Raw genomic sequence first — 17,119 nt, forward strand, 5'->3', positions numbered from 1 at the left:
ACAATCTTGTCCTTGTTCTTTAGATTCGTGCCAATGATTGAATGATTCATGGTATAAGAATGAGCGATGTCTAACATCTTTTTGCCTCGCTCCACTCTCAATTACTTTCACTTTTGTTTCCATCATTATCGCTTGGCCCTTCTTAACAGTACCAGCTACATCACCGCTGCCTTTACGCTTGCTTCCAGACATCTTGGGCTTGAAATAAAGGTACTGTACTACTGTACTCTATACAGTACTGTAAAGAACACAAAAGCACAACCACTTATAGAGGATGCACCCACATGACAATGTATGCCAGACACATGAACTAACTTACATGTGAATTGGACATGCAAATGGACGTTTGGATCTTTGAAAGTTTGCAACTTGAAGGTGCGTGTGTAAGTGACTTACTGTATTTGTACTGCCTAGGGAGAACTGCCTAGGAAAACTGTGGTATGATTTATGTCAGAGAATGTTTTGCTTATGTTCTCTTCTAGGAGTTTTAAGGTGTCCTATGTTGTATTTAAGCATGTAAGCTGTTTTGAGTTTATTTCTCTGTATGGTGTGAGGGTATGTTCTGACTTCACTGATTTGAATACGCTGTCCAACTTTCAAAACACCACTTGCTGAAGAGACTATCATTTCCCCATTTTATATTCTTGCCTCCTTTGTCGAAGGTTAATTGACTATAGGTGTGTGGGTTTATTTCTGGGCTCTCTATTCCATTCCATTGATCCATGTATCTCTTTCTGAGCCAATACCATGTGGTTTTGATTACTGTAACTGTAGTATTGTCTGAAGTTTAGGAGAGTTATGCCTCCTGCTTTTTTCTTTTTCCTCAGGATTGTGTTGACAGTTCTGACTTTTTATGGTTCCAGATATATTTTAGGATTATTTGGTCTAGTTCTGGCGAAAGTGTCATGGGCAATTTGATAGGAATCACATTAAATCTGTAGATTGCTTTGGGTAGTATAGCCATTTTAACAGTTTTAATTCTTCCCATCCAAGAGCATGGGATGTCTTTCCATTTCTCTGAATCATCTTCAGTTTCCTTTACTAATGTTTTGTAGTTCTCAACATATAAGTCTTTCACCTCCTTGGTGAGGTTTATTCCTAAGTATTTTATTTTCTTGATGCCATTTTTAAAAGGATTGCTTGTTTACATTTCCTTTCTGATATTTCATTGTTAGTGTAAAGAAATGCATCCAGGGACTTCCCTCGTGGCTCCATGGTTGAGAATCCGCCTGCCAATACAGGGGGCATAGGTTTGTGTCCTGGTGCAGGAAGATCTCACATGCCGTGGAGCAAATAGACCTGTGTGCCACAAGTACTTAGCCTGCACACTAGAACCCGTGAGCCAAAACTACTAAGCCCATGTGCCTAGAGCCCATGCTCTGTAACAAGAGAAGCCACTGCAATGAGAAGCCTGTGCACCACGATGAAGACTAGCCCCCACTGGCCACAACTAGAGAAAGCCTGTGCACAGCAATGAAGACCCAATGCAGCCAAAATAAATTTAAAAAAGAAAAAGAAAAACCAAGAAATGCAACCAATTTATGTATGTTAATCTTGTATCCTGCTACTTTGCTGAATTTGTTTATCAGTTCTAGTAGTTTTTGTGTGGAAATTTTAGGGTTTCCTTTATATATATTATCATGTCATCTGCATATAATGACAACTTTACCTCTTCCCTTCCAATGTGGTTAGATTTTATTTCCTTTTCTTGTCTGATTGTTGTGGCTAGGACTTCCAATACTATGTTGAAGAGTTGAGGTGAGAGTGGGCATCCTTGTCTTGTTCCTGATTTTACGGGGAAGGCTTTCAGCCTATGAACATTGAGTATTATATTGGTTGTGGGTTTTTCATAAATAGCTTTTATTATGTTGAGATATGTTTCCTCTATACCCACTTTGGTAAGTGTTTTTTTTTTTTTTTTTGCAGTACGCGGGCCTCTCACTGTTGTGACCTCTCCCATTGTGGAGCACAGGCTCCGGACGCGGAGGCTCAGTGGCCATGGCTAATGGGCCCAGCCGCTCCGCAGCATGTGGGACTCTCCCAGACCGGGACACGAACCCATGTCCCCTGCATCGGCAAGCAGACTCTCAACCACTGCGCCACCAGGGAAGCCCTTTATTTCTTCTTGATTCAGTTTTGTTCGGCTGTAAAAGAAAAACATATATTTTTAGATTATGTTAGCACCTAAATACTTACCATGTATTAGACCACAAAAGAGTGAAGAAAAAAATATTAAAATATTTTTTCAAATAGAAGAAGTATTCAAATATTTTTAAGAAATTGGGATAATAATACTAATTACAATAATTACAAATTGTTCTGAACTTAAAGACTATTTTATCTAAGATGCTTATTATATGCTTATTATAAGCATGATATTAAATGATTATATATTATATGATATTATACATGCTTATTATATGCTTATTATAAGCATGATATTATATGCTTATTGTTTTATTGTTTATAAATACATGGAATGTTTTCTCCTTTCTAACGTAATTCTTTCATTTTACCTGTATATTGTGAAAAATATTAGTTGCACATAATATAAAAAATTACACTTCAATAGGAGATATTAATCCAGTTACATTTACTATAACATTGAAAGTACTTAGGTTTAGAGTTACCATGTTATCGAGTGCTGTTTTTTTATTTATTTATTTTTTAAAAAGATTTAATTTGGGGGGGCGCATAAATTATTTATTTATTTATTTATTTATTTATATAATCTTATTGGACTATAATTGCTTTACAATTGTTTGTTAGTTTCTGCTTTATAACAAAGTGAACAAACTATACATATACATATATCCCCATATCTCCTCCCTCTTGCGTCTCCCTCCCCCTCTCCCTATCCCACCCCTCTAAGTGGTCACAAAGCACTGAGCTGATCTCCCTGTGCTATGCAGCTGTTTCTTACTAGCCATCTGTTTTACATTTGGTAGTATATATAAGTCCATGCCACTCTCTCACTTCATCCCAGCTTACCCTTCTCCCTCCCCATGTCCTCAAGTCCATTCTCTATGTCTGCGTCTTTATTCCAGTCCTGCCCCTAGGTTCTTCTGAACCATTTTTTTCTTTTTTTTTAGATTCCATATATATGTGTCAGCATACAGTATTTGTTTTTCTCTTTCTGACATACTTCACTCTGTATGACAGACTCTAGGTCCATCCATCTCACTACAAATAACTCGATTTCATTTTTTATGGCTGAGTAATATTCCATTTTATATTGAAGATGTGCAAAATCTTCTTTATCCAGTCATCAGCTGATGGACACTTAGATTGCTTCCATGTCCTGGCTATTGCAAATAGAGCTGCAATGAACATTGTGGAACATGACTCTTTTTGAATTATGGTTTTCTCCAGGTATATGCCCAGTAGTGGGATTGCTGTGTCATATGGTAGTGGTAGTTCTAATTTTAGGTTTTTAAGGAACCTCCATAGTGTTCTCAATAGTGGCTCTATCAATTTGCACTCCCACCAATGGTGCAAGAGGGTTCCCTTTTCTCCACACCTCTGCAGCATTTATTGTTTGTAGATTTTTTTGATGATGGCCATTCTTACCTGTGTGCGGTGATACCTCATTGTAATTTTGATTTGCATTTCTCTAATGATCAGTGATGTTGACCATTTTTTCATGTGTTTGTTGGCAATCTGTATATCTTCTTTGGAGAAATGTCTATTTAGGTCTTCTGCCCATTTATGGATTGGGTTGTTTGTTTTTTTGGTATTGATCTGCATGGGCTCCTTGTAAAGTTTGGAGATTAATCCTTTGTCAGTTGCTTCATTGGCAAATATTTTCTGCCATTCTGAGGGTTGTCTTTTCGTCTTGTTTACATTTTCCTTTGCTGTGCAAAAGCTTTTATGTCTCATTTGTTTATTTTTGTTTTTATTTCCATTTCTCTAGGAGGTGGGTTAAAAAGGATCTTGCTGTGATTGATGTCATAGAGTGTTCTGCTTATGTTTTCCTCTAAGAGTTTTATAGTGTCTGGCCTTACATTTAGGTCTTTTCTCCATTTTTTTTTTTTTTTTTTTTTTTTGCGGTATGCCGGCCTCTCACTGTTGTGGCCTCTCCCGTTGCGGAGCACAGGCTCCGGACGCGCAGGCTCAGCGGCCATGGCTCACGGGCCTAGCCGCTCCGCGGCATGTGGGATCTTCCCAGACCGGAGGACGAACCCGTGTCCCCTACATCGGCAGGCGGACTCTCAACCACTGCGCCACCAGGGAAGCCCCTTTTCTCCATTTTGAATTTATTTTTGTGTATGGTGTTAGGGAATCTTCTAATTTCATTCTTTTACCTGTAGCTGCCCAGTTTTCCCAGCACCACTTATTGAAGAGGCTGTGATTTCTCCATTGCATATTCTAGCCTCCTTTATCATAAATAAGGTGACCATATGTGTATGGGTTTATCTCTGGGCTTTTCCTCCAGTTCCATTGATCTGCATTTCTGGTTTTGTGCCAGTACCATACTGTCTTGACTACTGTATCTTTGTAGTATTGTCTGAAGTCAGGGAGCCTGATTCCTCCAGCTCTGTTTTTCTTCTCAAGATTGCTTTGGCTGTTCAGGGTCTTTTGTGTTTCCATACAAGTCGTGAAATTTTTTGTTCCAGTTCTCTGAAAAATGCCATTGGTAGTTTGATAGGGATTGCATTGAATCTGTAGATTGCTTTGGGTAGTATAGTCATTTCCACAATGTTGATTCTTCCAATCCAAGAACATGGTATATCTCTCTATCTGTTTGTGTCATCTTTGATTTCTTTAATCAGTGTCTTATAGTTTGTTGAGTAAACTACTTTTGTCTCCTTAGGTAGGTTTATTCCTAGGTATTTTATTCTTTTTGTTGCAGTGGTAAATAGGAGTGTTTCCTTAATTTCTCTTTCAGATTTTTCATCTTTAGTGTATAGGAATGAAAGAGATAACTGTACATTAATTTTGTATGCTGCAACCTTACCAGATTCATTGATTAACTCTAGTAGGTTTCTGGTAGCATCTTTAGGATTCTCTATGTATAGTATCATGTCATCTGCAAACAGTGAGAGCTTAACTTGTTCTTTTCCGATTTGGATTCCTTTCATTTCTTTTTCTTCTGGTTGCTGTAGCTAAAAATTCCAAAAGTGTGTTGAATCATAGTGGTGACAGTGGGCAACCTTGTCTTGCTCCTGATCTTGGTGGAAATGGTTTCATTTTTCACCATTGAGAACGATGTTGGCTGTGGGTTTGTCATATATGGCCTTTATTATGTTGAAGAAAGTTCCGTCTATGCCTACTTTCTGGAGGTTTTTTATCATAAATGGGTGTTTAATAATGTCGAAAGCATTTTCTATGTATATTGAGATGACCATATCGTTTTTATCCTTCAGTTTTTTAATATTGTGTATCACATTGATTTGCATATATTGAAGAATCCTTGCATCCCTGGGATAAACCCCACTTGATCTTGGTGTATGATCATTTTAATGTGCCATTGGATTCTGTTTGCTAGTATTTTGCTGTGGATTTTTGCATCTATGTTCATCAGTGATATTGGCCTGTAGTTTTCTTTCTTTGTGTCATCTTTGTCTGGTTTTGGTATCAGGGAGATGGTGGTCTCATAGAATATGTTTGGGAGAGTTCCCCCCTCTGCTATATTTTGGAAGAGTTTGAGAAAGATAGGTGTTAACTCTTCTCTAAATGTTTGGTAGAATTTGCCTGTGAAGCCATCTGGTCATGGGCTATTGTTTGTTGGAAGATTTTTAATCACAGTCTCAATTTCAGTGCTTGGGATGGTTTGTTTATAGTTTCTATTTCTTCCTGGTTCAGTCTTGGAAGCTTGTGCTTTTCTAAGAATTTGGCCATTTCCTCCAGATTGTCCATTTTATTGGCATATAGTTGCTTGCAGTAATCTCTCATGATCCTTTGTATTTCTGCAGTGTCAGTTGTTACTTATCCTTTTTCATTTGTAATTCTATTGATTTGAGTCTTCTACCATTTTTTCTTGAGTCTGGCTAATGGTTTATCGATTTTGTTTACCTTCTCAGAGAACCAGCTTTTAGTTTTTTTGACTTTTGCTGTTGTTTCCTTCATTTCTTTTTCATTTATTTCTGATCTGATCTTTATGATTTCTTTCCTCTGCTGACTTAGGGTTTTTTTTTTTCTTTCTTTCTCTAATTGCTTTAGGTGTAAGGTTAGCTTGTTTATTTGAGATGTTTCTTGAGGTAGAATTGTAGTGCTATAAACCTCCCTCTTAGAACTGCTTTTCCTGCATCCCATAGGTTTTGGGTCTTCATACTTTCATTGTCATTTTTTTCTAGAGGGGTGCTAAAGTCCCCTACTATGATTGTGTTACTGCCGATTTCCCCTTTTATGGCTGTTTGCATTTGCCTTATGTATTGAGGTGCTCCTGTGTTGGGTGCATAAATATTTACAATTGGTATATCTTCTTCTTGGATTGATCCCTTGATCATTATGTAGTGTCATTCTTTGTCTCCTGTAATAGTCTTTAGTTTAAAGTCTTTTATGTCTGATATGAGAATTACTACTCTAGCTTCCTTTTGATTTCTATTTGCATGGAATATCTTATTCCATCCCCTATCTTTCAGTCTGTATGTGTCTCTAGGTCTGAAGTGGGTCTCTTGTAGACAGCATATTTGCCGGTCATGTTTTTGGATCCATTCAGCCAGTCTATGTCTTTTGGTTGGAGCATTTAATCCATTTACATTTAAGGTAGTTATTGATATGTACGTTCTTATTACCATTTTCTAAATTGTTTTGGTTTGTTATTGTAGGTCTTTTCCTTCTCTTGTGTTTCCTGCCTAGAGAAGTTCCTTTAGCATTTGTTGTAAAGCTGGTTTGGTGGTGCTGAGTTCTCTTAGCTTTTGCTTGTCTGTAAAGGTTTTAATTTCTCTGTCAAATCTGAATGAGATCCTTGCTGTGTCGAGTAATCTTGTTTGTAGCTTTTCCCCTTTCATCACTTTAAATATGTCCTGCCAGTCCCTTCTGGCTTGCAGAGTTTCTGCTGAAAGATTAGCCGTTAACATTTTGGGGATTTGCTTGTACGTTATTTGTTGTTTTTCCCTTGCTGCTTTTAATATTTTTTCTTTGTATTTAATTTTTGATAGTTTGAGTAGTATATGTTTTGGCATGTTTCTCCTTGGGTGTATCTTGTATGGGACTCTCTGCACTTCCTGGACTTGATTAATGATTTCCTTTCCCATATTAGGCAAGGTTTCAACTATTATCTCTTCAAATATTTTCTCAGTCTCTTTCTATTTCTCTTCTACTTCTGAGACCCCTATATTCAAATGTGGTGTGTTTAATGTTGTCCCAGAGGTGTCTCAGATTGTCCTCAATTCTTTCCATTCTTTTTTCTTTATTCTGCTTTGCAGTAGTTTTTTTCTACTATTTTGTCTTCCAGGTCATTTATCCATTCTTCTGCCTCAGTTATTCTGCTATTGGTTCCTTCTAGAGCATGTTTAATTCCACTTATTGTGTTGTTCATCATTGTTTGTTTGCTCTTTAGTTCTTCTGGGTCCTTGTTAAACGTTTGTTGTATATTCTCCATTCTAGTTCCAGGATTTGGGATCATCTTTACTATCATTACTCTGAATTCTTTTTCTGCTAGACTGCCTATTGCCTCTACATTTGTTTGTTCTGGTGGGAACTTACCTTGCTCCTTCATCTGCTGTGTGTTTCTCTGTCTTATTTGGCTTGGGGACTGTGTTTGGGGTCTCCTTTTCACAGGCTGCTGATTCGTAGTTCCCGTTGTTTTTGGTGTCTTCCCCCGGTGGCTAACGTTGGTTCAGTGGGTTCTGTCGGCTTTCTGGTGGAGGGGACTGGTGCCTGTGTTCTGGTGGGTGTGTCTGGATCTTGTCTTTCTGGTTGACAGGTCTGCTTCTGGTGGTGTGTTTTGGGGTGTCTGTGGGCTTATTATGATTTTAGGCAGCCTCTCTGCTAGTAGGTGGGCCTGAATTCCTGTCGTGCTAGTTGTTTGGCATGGGATATCCAGCACTGGACCTTGCTGGTCTCTGAGTGGAACTGGGTCTTAGCGTTGAGACAGATATCTCTGGGAGGCTTTCGCCGTTTGATATTACAAGGTGCCAGAGGTCTCTGGTAGACCAATGTCCTGAACTCAGCTCTCTCACCTCAGAGGCACAGGCCTGACACCCGGCCAGAGCACCAAGACCCTGTCAGCCACATGGCTGGGGGTGAGAGCAAGAGGTAGCTTTGGTACATCTCAAAGACCACCAATGAGATTCACTGACCATTTTCTCTCCAGAAGTGAAGAAAACAAAATTCAGTCTTTGGCTAGTCAGCCACTTTGGTAGCCAACCTCCAAAATAGCCCTAATTATCCCCTAATTATCTCCCAGTCTTCATGTAGTTGTGTGGCTCCTCACACTTGAAAAGGGCTGACTGTTAAACTAATAAGAAATTGCAGAAATGAAAAAGTGCAGCTTCCAAAATCATAAAAGACATTGCAGCTTCTGCTTTGGTTTCTGCTAGATCACTCATCCTGGGGTAAGCCAGCTGCCATGTCATGAGGACACTCAAGCAGCCCTAAGGAGAGATCCATGTGGCAAGGAACTGAGGCCTCTTCCCTACAGCCACGTGAGTGAGTCATCTCAGAATTCAAAAGATTTAATTTTATTTATTTTTGGTTTTGTTGGGTCTTTGTTGCTGCACAAGGTTTCTCTAGTTGTATCAAGCAAGGGTTACTCATCGTTGTGGTGCACGGACTTCTCCTTGTGGTCATTTCTCTTGTTGTGGATTATGGGCTCTAGATGCATGGGCTTCAGTAGTTGTGTCATGCAGGCTCAATAGTTGTTGCTTGCTGGCTCTAGAGCACAGGCTCAGTAGTTGTGGCACACGGGTTTATTTGCTCTTCGGTTTGTGGGATCTTCCCAGACCAGGGATTGAACCCCTGTCCCCTGCATTGGCAGGCAAATTCTTACCCACTGTGCCACCAGGGAAGTCCAGTGTGCTCTTTTTTAAACCTAGTCTGTTTTCATTATTTTCTATCTTAACAATTCTGTATTAAATAAAAAAAAATAGTACTCCTTTCTACCCCTCCTGTTTGAGGTTTATATATGAAGAAGTATGTCTTATTTATTAATCTCAAATTTTCACCTTTTAAGAATTAATCACAATGTCAAGTATTTAATACCTTTCAGTTCCATCTTGAAAAGCATGGATATTAAAGTGCTAATATAATTACCTTCCCTAGCCTATCGTTTTTACTTTTTGTTATGTATAAAAAACAACTAAAAACATGCATGGTTTGTAAGGAAATGACAAATTTCAGAAAATTCAGAATCTGAATACACTCTATACATAGCTTCTAGATAAAGACACAGAAAATTACCAGACACTCAGAGGCCCCCTGGTCCCATTCTAGTGACTCCCCTTAAGGTTTAAGATTGTTCTTGTATCTAACAAAAAGATCAGGTTACCTGTATTTTGTAGTTTATATAAATGTTATGGCACAGTAAAATCACTTTTGGATTGGGCTTTTTTATTTTATGTTGCTTGTGAATATGCCTATATGGTTTCCTGTTGTTGTGATCATGCATTGCAACTGTTGCATAGGATTCCATAGTGTAAATATTTAACTATTAATTAATTTATTCCAATGTGTATTACAATATGAGTGATTTTCAGTTTGTGTCTATTGAGAATAGGACTGGTATATAAATTCTAGAACTTGAGCTTTGGTGGTGTGTGTATACATTATTGTTCAGTATACATGTAGTAGTAAAATTTTCGAGTCATAGCTTTCATGTGTTTATCTTTTTAGATATTTCTAAATATTTTCAAAACATGTGTATGATTTTTCTTTTTTTTTTACATCTTTATTGGAGTATAATTGCTTCACCATGGTGTGTTAGTTTCTGCTTTATAACAAAGCGAATCAGTTATACATACACATATGTTCCCATATCTCTTCACTCTTGCATCTCCCTCCCTACCACCCTCCCCATCCCACCCCTCTAGGTGGTCACAAAGCACTGAGCTGATCTCCCTGTGCTATGCAGCTGCTTCCCACCAGCTATCTATTTTACATTTGGTAGTGTATATATGTCCATGTCACTCTCTCTCTTTGTCACAGCTTACCCTTCACCCTCCCAATATCCTCAAATCCATTCTCTAGTAGGTCTGTGTCTTTATTCCTGTCTTACCCTAGGTTCTTCATGACATTTTTTTTCTTAAATTCCATATGTATGTGTTAGCATAGGGTATTTGTCTTTCTCTTTCTGACTTACTTCACTCATTTGTATTATTTTTCATCCTCAGCAGCAGTGAATGAGATTCAAGGATTATACGCATTCTTGTCAAACTTGATAATACCTGTCATTTTCATTTGAACTTTCTGGTTGGTGAGTGATAATTAAAGGTATCACTTTTTTGCATTTAATTGACTACTAAGAAACCAAGCATCTTTCGATATGTTTACTTAACATTCTATACTCTCTTTTTTGAAATATCTTTTGGTATATTTTCCCCATTTTTTTTTTTTTTTTTTTTTTTTTTTTTGCGGTATGCGGGCCTCTCACTGTTGTGGCCTCTCTCGTTGCGGAGCACAGGCTCCGGACGCACAGGCTCAGCAGCCATGGCTCACGGGCCAAGCCGCTCGGCAGCATATGGGATCTTCCCGCACCGGGGCACGAACCCGTGTCCCCTGCATTGGCAGGCGGACTCTCAACCACTGCGCCACCAGGGAAGCCCTATTTTCCCCATTTTTGCTATTACATTATCTTCTTACTGAAGACTTCTTTTTTTTTTTTTTTAACATCCGAAGACTTCTTATTTAGGAGTTTTTAATACATGCTTGTTATGAGTTCTTCTCTCTTTCTGTCTCTCCTTCTCTTTCTTTAGATGAGTGTCAGTTTTTAATGTTAATAACATCTAATTTGTTATTTTCCTATTTATTTATTTAGTCTTATTTCTATTTATTTATGTAGTCTTCTTATGTGTAGCAGAACACATTATTTATTCTAAGCCACAAATGTTTTTGTTTCTTCAATAAATCTAATTATTAATCTTTAAATTTAATTAACTTTCTAAACTAAATATGTTGTATCATAGTGAGTATTAATTTTTCTATGACAGCTGAAAAGTTACATTTATTCAGAAAATGTTGTATTCAGCTTTCTTTTCATTTGCTCCTACTTCTCATTGATTCACAGAGGTAAACATCACTTCATCCATGGGTCTGACTTTTCTCTGATTTCTCATGGTCATTCTCACTAATTCATCTGGCCTCCTGAAATCTTTAGCAATCCCATTATTCCACAGAAGCAAAAACCTTCCTTGGGTTTTTTTCCTCAGAAGATTGATTATTCTCACATTTTAAATGGGAGATTGCAATAAGTTAGAAGAAAATGCCACAAGTGTCTCTCATTTTTTTTTCACATCTTGTATCAGCCTCTGCTTGCACTCTGTGTTCAAAGATTTTTGTACAACACATTGATGGAAGATGCCAGTTGTTTCCCTCCTTGGGGAAAAAGACTGATTAATTACCTGACAAATAAAATAAAGACAGTGTCTTGCTCTGCTCAAATGTTGGACAGGATTGCTTGCATCCTAATTTAAAAGTTTCAGGTGACAGAAGCTTAAGATTCCTAAGTTTTAATCCATGCTTGCACCATGCACAGCACCCAACAGGACTGCTTTACATAACCCCATGAGACATTTGTGTGCAAGTGGAACAGATAAAAATATAAAACTCTTGCTGTCTTTTTGTGTCATAAAAATGATTTTTTGTCTCATTTAAAATATTTTTTTCTAAAATCCAAAAATGTGTCAGGCTAAAATATTGGAATTTCAAATATGGTAAATCTAATACCCTTCAAATTTCTTTCCAGTTTTGTTGATGATGGGATGCCGTCAGAGATATGATTTCATTAAACACAATAGGTTATATTCCTTCATAGGCCTGATTGGGGAATATGAAAATAATCCCTGGAAAAATCTGGACATTTTCTAGTTCTCAAGTATTAGTTAAGATGGTAGAAAGGGCTCTTCATTGTCCAATATGTGAATGCAGATCAATTGAGAGAGGTGGGGATAAAACAAGCAGCCTAAATATCCTTTATGTTTGTTGTACTACTAGTAGAAAGAGGAAGGGTCAACATGTCACCATGGTTGATATAGCAGATAAGCTGCTTGAAACTACACAGAAATATACCTGCTTGTATTTTCTGTGCGGTTACCCTCTCTTTTGGTGTGCCCTGATACCTCCCTCAACGTATGTATCAACTCCAACAGCATTAAGCAGAAATCCAAAGAAATCTATTCTTTGGAATTATGAGGAAGGGAAGACTCGAAAATTTTATAGCATGCTCTATACAAATATACACGTCACCATCCTTATCTATGTCATGCCATGCATGGAGGGTCAGTAGGTTCAGGGGATTCTAGAAGCACCAAGGTCTGTGGGGTTAATCACAGCTGCATTCATGGGCGGTAAAAGAGAAGGGCCTTATCTTGGTCACTTTCTCAATGCTAGTAGCTACAAAAAGAAGAGGACAGCAGACATCTTAGGGAGAAGAGCCAACATTAAATGAAATGTCCTAATTACTCTAGGCAACCTCTCATGATAGCCTCCCATAGCTCCTCGAATCCCTACATACTTGCACAAGGGATAGTGTAATATTAATGGAGTGTGTGACTGCAGATTAACATTATTTTTGTTGAAAAAATGAAAGTAGCTTCAAGTGATAGGAAACTATTGTAACAATGTGGACAGAACCCTTTGGATGGATTCATCATGTCTTTGTTTTTGTGTTTTTGCTGCTTCAGAATCTGTAGTAGAGATTAGTGTGTTCCATGATGCATTCCCGCTTCTTATAAGTTTTAGATGGAATACCCCATTAGGAAGAATTGCACGTAAGGAAGAGTAGTGAGTCAAACTCCTCTGCCCTCTGTCAGCAGTGGGTGCAAATGGATTTAGACCAAGTGCTTTCATCCTTTGATGTGCAGAGTTTTCACTATATAAATGATGTTTTGTTTGTTTGCAGGTCAGGAGCCTTGGTCTCAATATCCCTGTTTAAAAAGTGTTATCACATGTCTGCCAGAAAGAATTGCTGATGATACTGGAAAAATTTGAGAGTTATCCTTAACAATTAAGGGTTTTGTAGCAACATGGATGGACCTAGAGATTGTTATACTGATTGAAGCAAGTCAGACACAGAAAGACAGGTATCATTTGATATTGATTATATGAGGAATCTTTAAAAAAAAGGTACAAATGAACTAATTTACACAACAGAAATAGAGTCATGGATATAGAAAACAAACTTATGGTTACCAGGGGATAAGTGGGGAAGGGATAAATTGGGAGATTGGGACTGACCTATACACACTGGTATATATAAAATAGATAAGTATTGATAAGGACCTGCTTTATAACACAGGGAACTCTACTCCATGGTGTGTACTGGCATATACGGGAAAAGAATTTTTTAAAAAAGAAACAAGGGTTTTGGGAGTATATAATAAATATAAATGTGCAAACCTTTAACATGAAAGGAAAAATCAGTTAACTCTGTGGTCCCTGTTATGGTATAAACATTTTGTACCTCTAATTTTAAAATTTTGAAACCCAGCTTCCATGTTGATGGTATTAGGAGGTGGGGCTTTTGGGAGGTGATTAGGTCATGAGGCCAGAGACCTCAAACATGGGATCAGTGACCTAATAAATGTAGCACACAAATCTCATGCCCATCACATGATTTCATTGCCGAGCGTGCGGGCTTCTCATTGGGTGGGTTCTCTTGTTGCAGACCACGGGGTCTAGGCGTGCAGGTTTCAGTAGTTGTGGCACACGTGCTCGGTAGCTGTGGGCTGTGGTCTCTAGAGTACAGGCTCAGTATTTCTGGTAAATGGGGGCTTAGTTTTTCCATGGCATGTGGGATCTTCCAGGACCAGGGCTTGAACCCTTGTCTGCTTTATTGGTGGGCAGATTCTTAACCACTGCGCCACCAGGGAATCACATGGTAACTTGTTCTTGAACTTTTCAGCCTCAGCAATTATGAGAAAACAAAAATATTCTGTTGTTTATAAAACACCAAGTCTCTCGTATTTTGTTTTAGCAGTTAAAGAGCCGGCTGAGGAGGAACATCTGTGAGCTTGAAGACATATCAAGAGAAACCTTTAAATCTCAAAAGAAAAGAGAAAATGGGCACGAAGGAAATCAACAGAACAGAGTAATCAGTAATTGTGGAACAATGAAAATGCTGTGACCTATACATAATGGGTATAGCAGGAGGAGAATAAAGATAACAAAGAACAGAAAATATTTTTTAAAAATGACAGAGAATCTCCCCCAAATGAATGTCTGACACTAAATCCACAACATCCAAACTTAGAAGAACATATGAATAGTAAAGAAAACTGACCAGTATCTCTCAGGAACATCAATGCAAAAATCCTCAACAAAATATTAACAAATTGAATCCAACAGTATTTTGAAAGAATTTTATATCATGAATGAGAGGGAATAATCCCAGGTATGCAAGGCTGGTTCAACATTCTAAAATCAAATAATTATATCCATCATATCGACACCCTAAAGACAATCATTCGCATATCAATAGATTCAGAAGACCTTTGAAAAACTCTAACACCCATTCTTCATAAAAACTCTCAGTTGAAGAAATAGACTGGAGTTTTCTCAAGTTGATAACAAAGATCTACAGGAAAGTTTTATCCTACATCATGATTAATGGTCAAAAACATGAAGCTTTTCCACTAAGTTCAGGTAAAAGAAGGATGTTCCCTTTCGTGACTCCTTTTCCATATTTTACTCCAAGTCCTTGCTAATGCAATAAGGCATGAAAATAAATAAAACAAATACAGATTGGGTAGAAAAAAATGAAAGCAGCCTAAATAAAATGTGGACCAATATACTGTACGGACACCTCACCAAAGAAAATAGACACTATGTATATAAGTATATGGAAGAATAATTCAGATTACATGCTGCCATCAAAAAACAAATTAACAATACAATTACATAAAATTTTAGCCATTAGAATGGCTAAAATGTGAACAATGACAAGAACATATTCTGTAGGGGATGTGGAACAACAGGAAATGTCATTTGTTATTGGTGGAAATGAAAAATAATACAGCTACTTTGGTAGTCTGATTGACACTTGCTATAATATTGAACATTCCCTTACTGTACAATCCGGCAAGTGTTCTCATGGATATTTACTGAAAGTAGTTTAAAACATACTTCCAGATGAAAACCTGCATATGGATATTTATAGCACCTAATTCAATATTGCCAAAATGTGAATGAAACTAAGGTGTCCTCCAATAGGTGAATGAAATGATATAGTATTAATATATTCTGTGAATGGGATAATATTGAGCACTAAAAAAGTAAGCTATCAAGCCATAAAAATATGTGGGAATTCTTTTTTTCTTTTGAAATATAGGTGATTTTCTTTATTTTGTAATTTAAATTTTCTTGGAGTATAGCTGATTTACAATGTTGTGTTCATTTCAGCTGCACAGCAAGTGATTCAGTTACACATATGCATATATTCATTCTTTTTCAGATTCTTTTCTGATAAAGCTATTCCCAGAATATTGAGTAGAGTTCCCTGTGCTATACAGTAGGTCCTTGTTGCTTATCTATGTTATATATAGCAGTATTCATATGTTTCCCCCAAGTTCCTGATTTATCCCTACCCCCTACCTTTCCCCTTTGGTAACCATAAGTTTGTTTTCCAAGTCTGTGAGTCTGCCTCTGTTTTGTAAGTTAGTTCATTTGTATCAATTTTTAGGTTCCACCTAGAAGTGATATCATACAATATTTGTCTTACTGTGTCTGACTTACTTCACTTAGTACAATGATCTCTAGGTCCATCCATGTTACTGCAATTGGCATTATTTTCTTCTACTTTATGGCCGAGTCATATTCCATTATATATATGTATCACATATTCTTTACCTATATTCATGTGTTGATGGACATTTTGGTTGCTTCCATGTCTTCGCTATTGTAAAGAGTGTTGCAGTGAACATTGGGGAAGATGGGTCTTTTCTATTTATGCTTTCCTCCAGATATGCACACAGGAGTGAACTTGCTGGATCATCTGGCAGCTCTATTTTATTTTATTTTATTTCATTTCAATTTCAATTTTTTGGAGTATAGTTGATTTACAATGTTGTGTTACTTTCTTCTGCACAGAAGAGTGAAGCAGTTATACATATATCCAATCCCTTTTGGATTCCTTTCCCATACAGGTCATTACAGAGTATTGAGTAGAGTTCCCTGTGCTATACAGTAGGCCCTTATTTGTTCTCTCTTTTATATGTAGTGGTGTGTATATGTCAATCCCAATTTCCAGTTTATCCCTCCTGCCTCCCCTTACTCTGGTAACCTCAATTCTGTGCCCCATAGTGGCTGTTACCAATTGGCATTGCCACCAGTAATGTAGTATTGGTGGCGCAGTGGTTAAGAATCCACCTGCCAGTGCAGGGGACACAGGTTCAAGCCCTGACCCAGGAAGATGCCACACGCTGCAGAGCAACTAAGCCCGTGCACCACAACTACTGACTCTGCACTCTAGAGCCCACGAGCCACAACTACTGAGCTCACGTGCCACAACTACTGAAGCCTGTGTGCCTAGAGCCTGTGCTCCACAACAAGAGAAGCCACCGCAAATAGAAGGCTGCATACCACAACGATGAGTAGCCCCCACTTGCTGCAACTATAGAAAAGCCCCATGCAGCAATAAGACCCAACACAGATTTTAAAAATAATAATAATAATAATAAGTAGTAGGTTTCTCTTTTTTCCACACCCTCTCAAGCATTCCTTGTTGTTGGGAGCCAAGAAGTTTTCGCCATTAGAAGATGGCCGACACCCTGCTTCTCTTCCTGATTTATGAGATAGAAGTTCGCGCCTAAAATGAAAGCCCGCGCACGCAGCACCAATGATGATTAGCCAAGTACTTCCCTCATTCTGAATCCCGCCCCCCTTTCTCTGCAGTGTATAAATACAGCTACCGCAGCAATAAAAGTTTGAGGCTTGATCAGGATTCTGTCTTGCCTCCATTCTTTCGCGTCTCCTGCCCTTCCCCCTTTTTTCAACCCCCACAGGTTCCTCCTCAGACTCACAA

The 17,119-nt window shown here is 38.0% G+C and overlaps 2 long non-coding RNA genes across 5 annotated transcripts in view; one reads left to right on the forward strand and one right to left on the reverse strand.

Annotated features, from left to right (window-relative positions):
• Positions 1-17,119, reverse strand: part of LOC137224412 (uncharacterized) — a 286,239-nt gene that overhangs the window by 46,417 nt on the left and 222,703 nt on the right. The window lies entirely within an intron of this gene.
• The window catches only part of LOC137224831 (uncharacterized), a 136,472-nt gene continuing 123,574 nt past the window's right edge, over positions 4,222-17,119 (forward strand). For 2 of the 4 annotated variants that reach the window (XR_010943522.1, XR_010943520.1), the window contains exon 1: positions 4,222-8,595. This is a non-coding gene — a long non-coding RNA (uncharacterized lncRNA). The remainder of the gene's footprint in view (positions 8,596-17,119) is intronic. The other 2 variants (XR_010943521.1, XR_010943519.1) reach the window with 2 other exon arrangements.

Source organism: Pseudorca crassidens, chromosome 5 (genome assembly GCF_039906515.1).
Source record: "Pseudorca crassidens isolate mPseCra1 chromosome 5, mPseCra1.hap1, whole genome shotgun sequence".
NCBI classification, from domain to species: Eukaryota; Metazoa; Chordata; class Mammalia; order Artiodactyla; family Delphinidae; genus Pseudorca; species Pseudorca crassidens.